The 9044-nt window shown below is 38.1% G+C and overlaps 1 non-coding gene across 1 annotated transcript; it reads left to right on the forward strand.

The window, feature by feature from the left end:
• Positions 1-492: 492 nt before the first annotated feature.
• On the forward strand, positions 493-637 carry LOC123812206. The gene has a single exon (XR_006784497.1). It is a non-coding gene; the product is annotated as a U4 spliceosomal RNA (small nuclear RNA).
• The last annotated feature ends 8407 nt before the right edge of the window (positions 638-9044 follow it).

Below are 9044 nucleotides of genomic sequence, written 5' to 3' on the forward strand. Positions count from 1 at the left end.
TACTAAACTCATCACATGGTAACTCATTTACTGACTGTACTTTTCGAGGGTTAAAAGCACCTCTTACGTATCTTGGCATTCTCCCTGGCTCATTAAAATGTGGATGCTGTAGATGCAGAAAAGGAGCCAAATTTGCAGAAAACAATTCATAAAAGAAGAAACTCTAAAGATAGGAAGAGTCAGTCCACAGGCCAGAACTCTTGCTTATGCCACAGCTAAGACAAGTCCATGTCATGTGGGAAGAGTCATAAAAAAATGCCCTTGATTGTCCAGGAGGGAGCACTGAGAGGGTCAGTCTTCATCCTCATATATAAACTTGATGACTGAAATAGCAGTGATGAGGCCATCCTGCCTTTTCAGTGTGACAATAACTTCAATGACCAGTTTAGTGCTAGATCTATAGCAAAATGCCCACATGTTCCAGACCCTAACTACTCTCACTCACCCCAAAAGGGCAGCCATGAGCAGCCACTGATAAAGAGGCATTCATCTAGCTTTGCGCAGTGGCAACATCGTAGCCAATGAGGTTTATCCGAGGCACGATTACTGCTAATTGAAAGAGGCATTCGTCTTCTGAGTGTTCTTTTTTTCTAGAGTGTGAACATCTAAAAAATTTTAAAAAGCTTATTTGAATAGGCACAACTGCCAAGTTCACTTATCCCTTCAAATTTAATGAGCCTATTTTGTTTTATGGGTGCTTCAAAAGAACTAACAGAAAAGAGGAGGCTATAAATGGAAAACATGAAGCAACTTGCTGAGACCTCATGGTGAGGTTGATGGCTTGCTTTGTCATGCCTTTGCAGACCAGCCTTTCCAGAATTCCCTTTTCAAACACAGTTCAAAACTCAAATGAGAAGAGGAGAATTCTTGTTCTCCAAAGTATCAACATAAAAGAATATTTCAAGGCAGTCTGAGGGAGATTCGGCCACTAACATAGTAACAGTTAAAGCAGTGAAATGTGGTACTTTTTTTTTTTTTGAGACATTGAGCACTGATTCTCAGAGCCAGAAATTATTCTGCCCTACCCCTATCCCTGCCTAAGCAACATTCCTCTTAAGTTCTCAAGAGGCCCTGGCATTTAGAACATTTGCTAATATTTATTCAACACCCAGAAGAGTAGCTTAAAAATGGCGGGTCCTTAATGGTGATAACACTCAACACCAGTAACAAATAGCCGTGTAAGAGGTAGATTTTTATAAACAGTAAAAGGGCAGAATAGTAAAGCTGAAAATTAAATGTAAAAATTCATGGCAGCTTCTATCTAGAATACGTTGCCTAAAGAAATTCAGCTCAGTAAGATGTTAATAAATTCCTACAAAATTAAACAAGCCGTGACATGAGGAAAGGTACTTTACTACGGTCATGAAGTACCTTCTCAGAATTAGTTTTATTCTCTCTGTGTTCTTATTGTTTCAATATCTGCAATGTTAGACTCATGTCACAATATAATAGTATGCTACAGTTTATAATCTTAATAACCCTAAGCACACACATACACAGAGCCCACAGCTATCTCAGAAGCCTTCATAAAGAACGTGGATATAGAGGTTAAGAATGATTTAAGTAAGAAAGAACATTTGCCAAACACCAACTATATATTAAATTGAGAAGAAGGCTATTTGGACTAAACCAGTAAATTCTCTTCTGAAGCTAATAATAATAATAATAATAATTAGAATTCTTAGATGCATTATACATCTGGCATTAGCAACAATTCTGTGAAGTAATATAATTATTATCATCCCATTTCAGAAGTGAGGAAACCAGGGCTCAAAGAACTTAAGTAATTTTTCCAGTTGTTCATAGGTCCTGTGGCTGATAAGTGAAAAAGCAAGGATTTGAACCTTAGCTGTCAGGCTCCAGAGGCTGGAACCTCAATCACTACGTGTCACTGCCTAGATTTAGGCTTAATATACCCCACCATAAGCAACAGGCATGAGACTGATTTGCAAACAGACTTCCCAGAGCTTAAAAAAAGAATTTCACTCTGCATATGAACTTTGAGATATTTCTCCTTTCACAGTATGTCGTAGAACTGCTGACCTAAAACGGTAGAATAACCTGACACCTCCCAGTTCTCATGCTGCCCTTTCCACTGATGTGTTGCATTTCACCCAGTAGCCATTTTTTATGACAAATTAATGTAAGATTGCATCCAGTTTAACAACTATGGCTATGCACAGATTTTAGTATTTTTCAAGAACTTGGATTTTTTCTAGAAGCTTGCTTTTTTCAAATTAAACATTTAACATCTGTATCTTTTGGTAATCATTTATCACTTGTTCCAGTTCTCATAATTATTAGTGGAAATTGTGCTTGGTTTTGGAACAACCTAAGCAGATTGTTAATGGGGTTCATTTCCACTATTGGTGAATGAAAAATTCCAATAGTTACTACATATTTTACCAATGGCAAATTAACCATAACTTCAGGTGTGCCCTTTTTGAAACAGAATCTGAATTTTTTTTAAAGTCCAAAATAGGAGATGGCTTCTTTTTCAAATACTTACCTCATACTTTTAAGCTGATCAGAATTCTCCAAAGTGTCAAATTGTAAATCACTGTCATAAATTATAAATTAATTTCACTATCAACTTACAGAATAATTTAATTTGGTAAATATAATTAAATAGAATTTATTAGGTGACTATAATGTGTCTGAATAGTCACTAGCAGCCCAAAACAAGTATCCATATTATTTACAGACAGAAATAAAAGGGTTATTTATTGATTAAATGTAAAAGATCAACCTTTTTTTAGCTCTTCCATTCCAAGTAGCATATGGTCCACAACAGTTCATTTTTATTCACTCATTTTCCAAGTAAGATAAGTAGAAATTTGATCTGAAAACAAAGAATGAAAAACTAAGCATATCAAGTATGGTACATTACTTCAGTAAGGTACTTATGATGAACAAGACCCTACAAAAGATGCTGATAAGATATATAAAAAAGTGAAAACAGGTCCCAAAATAAATTTATCCCACACATTTGATCTAGTTATTTTCATTCTGTGTTGTTTTGACCACATTTTTATGGAGAAAGCTACATCCTAAAAAAATTTTACTAAATCGTTGTAATATTTTGACCCAAGTTATATATATATATATATAAAGTGTTTCTAATTTTTCCATTTCTACTTTTATCTTATGACACTATTTTCAAGACCAATTCTTTTTGGGTCTAAATTCTACAAGATTTTATCACTTAGGATTTCATCTAGATCAAATTTTACTGATTGTGCCTTCAGCCATTTTGTGATAATTTTCTCATACCAAGTGAAATATTGCTACCTAAATTTTGTGAAGAACATATTATTCTTCTGTTAAATTTGGTAAATAACACATTGTATCATGTAAAGTTCTAATTATTTTCACTGTTATTTCTTATTGATTATTTACACTTGTGATATTCATTATGATCTTGATTAAAAATAACTGATTATAGATTCATGATAACATTAAGAGTAACTTTTCTCAGATAATCCAAGATTAACCTATCATTAAGGGTTATCCTGTTGCACAGTTTGTATACTTCTAGTCACTTTTGTACTCCATATACTAACTACCTGCCTTGTTGACGGAATGATCTTGGTCAAGTTACTTAACCTATCTGACTGTTTCTCAGTTTTCTCATTTATAAAATTAGAATTATAATGGTATATACTTAATTAAGTTGTTAAATTATAAGAGAATATAAATGTAAAGCACCTAAAAAAACCCTTGGCATCTAGTAATCACTCAATAGATATAGCTATGATACTTTTCACTATTGTTATCAGTGGCACAGAAATGAATAGATATAAGCATCAAAATGTCCCTGATGTCAATATGATAAAGTAAAATGACAAGACCAAACCAGGAAGATCAAAGATGAGACCAAAATATCTTGTTTTATTTACATAGTATCAACTCATTTACAAGTCCACCCTGAAATAGAGAAAGAAGAAACTTTCTTATCACACACTCAATCATAATTTAGCAACCATTCTGCTGTTTTAGTAATACCTTTATGAGGGGTGACACAAAAAAACAGAATTATCTTCTGGAGGGTGGGCCCCTTGTACTACAGGCTTCCCCCTATAGATGAGTTTTCTAGGAACTCCTCTGTATCAGTGTCCCAGCTGGCATTGTTATAAGGAGCTACATTTGGCTTCAGTGAATTTTTTTGAAGACTCTTTCAACACATGTGCTCATCTCACTATGGCTGACTTACAAGCACACCTGTCCCCAAGGTGCTGCATGTTCAAGACTCTTTGACCAATAATGATTCCTGTGCCCCACCTCCCTATTCACCTAGTCTTGATGAGTGACTTCATGTTTCCCTGAATGAAAAAAGTCCTCAGATGGAAACATTTTGCTGATGTCAAAGAGATAAAACAAAACAGGAAGAAGAATTAAAAGACATAAAAATCAACGAGTTTAAAAACTGTTTTGAGCACTGAAAAAAACGTCTTGATAGGTGTATTGCATTGAATGAAGGTATTTCAAAGGTGAGTGAATAGACATGTAAGAACAAACACAAAAATTTTTATAAATAAATTCCATTTTTTTGAGTCCCCTCTCATATACTAAGTTCATTTAGGTAAAGGTACCATACAACACCATGTAATTCATAGCAAACCTGCTACTACCTCGTCTTTTTCTTTTTTTGAAATTCTTACATGTTTATTTATTTTTAAGTATATTTTATGAAGCTATTATAATTGTCCCAGTTTTTTTCCTTTGCTCCTTTCCACCGAGCACCCCACGTTCCCTCAGACAATCCCCACAACTTTTCCATGTCCATGGGTCATGCATATAAGTTCTTGGCTACTCCATTTCCTATACTGTACTTTACATTCCCATGACTATTCTGTAACTACCAATGTGTACTTCTTATCCCATTCAGCTTTTCACCCATTCCTCCAAACGCCTCTCTCTTCTGACAGCCATCAAACCATTCTTCATATCTATGACTCTGTTTCTGTTCTGCTTGTTTCCTTAGTTTGTTTTTTTGAGTCAATTGTTGATAGATATGTATTTATTGCCAATTGTGTAAACACTCCCATTGTTCATAGTTTTAATCTTCTTTTACTTAAATAAGTTCCTTTAACATCTCATATAAAATGGTCTGGTGGGAATGAACTCCTTTATCTTTTTCTTGTCTCAGAAGATATTTACCTACCCTTAGATGCTAAATGATAGCTTTGCTGGATAGAGTAATATTGGTTGTAGGTCCTTGCTTTTCATCATTCTGAATATTTCTTGTCCTTCCTTTCCAGCCTGCAAAGTTTGTTTTGAGCAATCAGCTGACAGTCTTATGGGAACTCCTCTGTAGGTAACTACCTGATTTTCTTTTGCTTCTTTGAAGATTCACTCTTTACATTTAACCTTTGGCATTTTGATTATGACGTATCTTGGTGTGGATCTCTTTGCATCCATCTTGTTTTGGACTTGCTGTGCTTCTTGGACTTGTATATCTATTTCCTTCACCAAATTAGGGAAATTTTTTGCATTATTTTTTCAAATAGGTTTCCAATTTCTTGCTCTTTCTCTTCTCTTACTGGCAACCCTATGATGCAAATGTTATATCGCTTGAAGTTGTCCCAGAGGCTCCTTATACTATCCTCATTTTTTTTTATTCTTTTTTCTTCTTGCTGTTCTGTTTGGTTGTTTTTTGCTTCCTTATGTTCCAAATAATTGATTTGGTCCTTAGCTACTGTTGATTCCCAATAAATTGTTCTTTGTTTCAATTAGTGTATCCTTCATTTCTGTCTGGATCTTTGTTATGCTGTTGAGGTACTCACTAAATACCTTGAGGATCCTTGTAACCAGTGTTTGAACTCTGCATCTGAAAGACTGCTTATTTCCATTTTTTTTAGTTCTTATTCTGGAGTTTTAATCTTTTCTTTCATTTGGACCAAGTTTCTTTGTCTCCTCATTTTGGCAGCTTCCCTGTGTTTGTTTTTATGTATTAAGTAGAGCTTTTATGACTCCCTGTCTTGGTAGCATTGCCTAATGTAGTAGGTGTCCTGTGAGGTCCAGTGGCATAGCCTCCTCTATCACCCAAGCTGGCTACTCAAGGTGCACCCTCTGTATGGGCTGTGTTATCCTCCTCTTGTAGTTGAGACTTAATTGCTGTTGGCAGGTAGGGAGGGATTTACCCAGGTCAGGTCAGCTACAAGGACTACCTGTGACCACTGACCACCAACCTCCACCCTCTGTGAGGATCAGCTGTGCAGGAGCCAACTCCACAGAGCAGGGCTTACTTCAGCAGGGCCCTGGTGCTCATTTATGTTCTGCCTGGGGCCACTTGGCACAAGCTACAAAGTGATCTGTAGCTGACTGCTTCTTGTTCTGGGCTTGGAAGTGCTCTAGTGAGGCTAGACTATGAATGAAGGCCAGCTACTGCTAGTGCCAGGCCTGGGGTCACTTAGCAAGTTACCCAGGCTCACTGAGGCCAGCTTCTTCTTGTTTGAAAGGACTTAGAAAGATCAGAAGCAGGAGTCAAAACAAGTCATTCACAAGGAAAAACCACTAATAACCACTTGGTTGGACCCCTAAGTTTGGTTGGGCAGAGTCTCAGGAAATCACCAGGGTGAGGCAAATAGTGTGAGCTAGATTGGTGGAGTCTCAGATATGGTTCCTGCCATGCTCTGTGGCTCTGTGTGGGGAGGGCTCACACAAGGAACAATGGCCTCTGCCTGCCTTTTCATCCGGAAGAAAGTTGTCCCCTATATCTTCTCCTGATACCAGATACTTCAGTTCCTCCCTGTATGCCACTGGTGCTTTGCACGCTGCAGCCTGGGGAGGGGGGGTTCCGCCCACAGGGCCCTCCCAGCCACCACAGGTGAGAATAAGTCTACCAAGATGTGATCTGGGGAGGAAAGATGGCCAATTTCTCAAAGAAGAAGAGCCAAGAGCCTTTTCCTCAATGGGCTTTCATTAGGTTCATTTTGCACAGGAATACAGGTAAAGTTCATTAATCATTGTCAGGTGGTAAGGATCAAACAATAGATAACACAGAACTCTGAGGGCCCATTTTGATTCAGGGTCAGATAGCTAAAGAGCTATAAAACTTTGAGGAACAAACTCACTTTTTGCTTGGACACTTATAATTTAATTGAGAGCATTCTAAACAAAGCAGGTTTCACAGGATTTCACATAGTCTTTCTTAGGCCTGATTGCCCAGGGAACCCGCCCTTTCCAGCACAGGGCTGCACCACCCTCTGCCATTGTTTCAGGCTTAAACCAGGCAGGGGAAGTAAGGCACCCAAGAGATTAGGAAACTTACCGCAGACAGAATGAGGACTCAGGCTTTGTCAAAGTCGAGGGTCAAGGGTCCATCACCCCCTTTTGCTGTAGCCCCCCAAGTCCTTCCTTGGGGGGGCCTCCCATTTGATCATGCCTATCTTAGGTCGTTCCCCACCTTGGGGAATTTTGCCCGTCATTGGCTAACCAACCAAGCATTGGGGGCCATTTATGGATGAAGTAAAGGGAACAGAAGCAGCATTCCTACCAGGGAGTTAAGCTTTGTCTCCTTAGTGGCTTCTGGTCCAAAGGTCACTTTCTCAGCCTTAGCCTTGTGGGGATTACAGCTTCTGAAACCAAGCAGGGTGGTTCCCAACAGCTGCCCTGGTGCTGAAGCTCAGCATGTGGGTCTGAGTAAGTCCATGTGCAGGCCCTTTAGGAAGAACAGCTTGGGAATCCAGCAGTTTCTTCCATGGACTCAGTCTCCCCTGGTTTTTATAGCCAGAAGTTGCAAGGACTTATCTTCCTGGCACTGGCACCCTGGGCTGGGGAGCCTGGTGTGGGGCTGCAACCTCTCACTCCCAAGATGTCCCTTTCAATTTTTATCCATTATATGTGGGTATGGTAGCAGCCCATTCTATGTCTCCTCATGTCTGCATTTCCACCCCTCCTACCCGTCTGGGTGAACGTGGTTTGTTTTTAATCCATGGTGGCAGGACTTCCATTCAACTCAATTTCTGCCAGTTTTGAGTGATGGTTTTCTATAGTTTAGTTGTAACCTTTATGTGGTTGTGCTAGGAGCTGAGCTGTGTTTATCTATGCTGCCATCTTGGAGATCTTTCCTTTTTCTTGTCCTTTCCTTTCCCTTTTCTTTCTTTCTTTCTTTTTTTCTCCTGTAATGACTGCCTATCATTCATAAAAACTACAATATTTATGGTAACTTGCTTATCAATTTGCCCTTCTCAATGTTTTCACAACCATTGCATCAATTAAGACTCATAACCACTTTGGAAAGTCTATTAGGGCATTATACTGGCATGATAACTGGACCACAGAGAGAGCATAAGATTTGTCTAAGGAATACAACTACCTAGGAGGTGAGCCATAACTATAAATTAACCCTTCAAAAATATATCTCAAGTATATCCTGATACAAAAGCCAGACAAACACATCACAAGAACTGAAAGCTAGCTACTGACCAAAATCCCTGATGAATATAGGTTCAAAAATCTTTTTTTTTTTTAGATTTTATTTATTTATTTTTTAGAGAGGGAAGGGAGGGAGAAAGAGAGAGAGAGAGAAACATCAATGTGCGGTTGCTGGGGGTCATGGCCTGCAACCCAGGCATGTACCCTGACTGGGAATCGAGCCTGCGACACTTTAGTTTGCAGCCCACGCTCAATCCACTGAGCTACGCCAGCCAGGGCTAGGTTCAAAAATCTTTAACAAAATACTAGCAAACCAAATCCAACAGCATAGTAAAAGGATGATGCAACACATCCAAGTGGGATTTATCACTGGGATATAAGGGTGACTCAACATATGAAAATCAATTAATGTGATATACCACATCAACAGAATAAAAAATAAAATTACAAAATTGTCTTAACAGATGCATTAAAAACTGATTGAAAAAAAAATTAAACATCCTTGCAGAACAACTCTCAGTGAACTAGGAACAGAAGAAAAATATCTCAATATAATTAAAACTATATGTGAAAAGCCCAAGAATAGTATGTGCAATAACAAAAAAACTTGAAAATTTTCCTCTAAAACTGAGAGCAAGGCAAGGACACCTATTCTCCCACACCTA

The sequence above is a fragment of the Phyllostomus hastatus genome, unplaced genomic scaffold (assembly GCF_019186645.2).
Source record: "Phyllostomus hastatus isolate PE091 unplaced genomic scaffold, TTU_PhHast_1.1 phas_scaffold_78, whole genome shotgun sequence".
Lineage (NCBI taxonomy): Eukaryota > Metazoa > Chordata > Mammalia > Chiroptera > Phyllostomidae > Phyllostomus > Phyllostomus hastatus.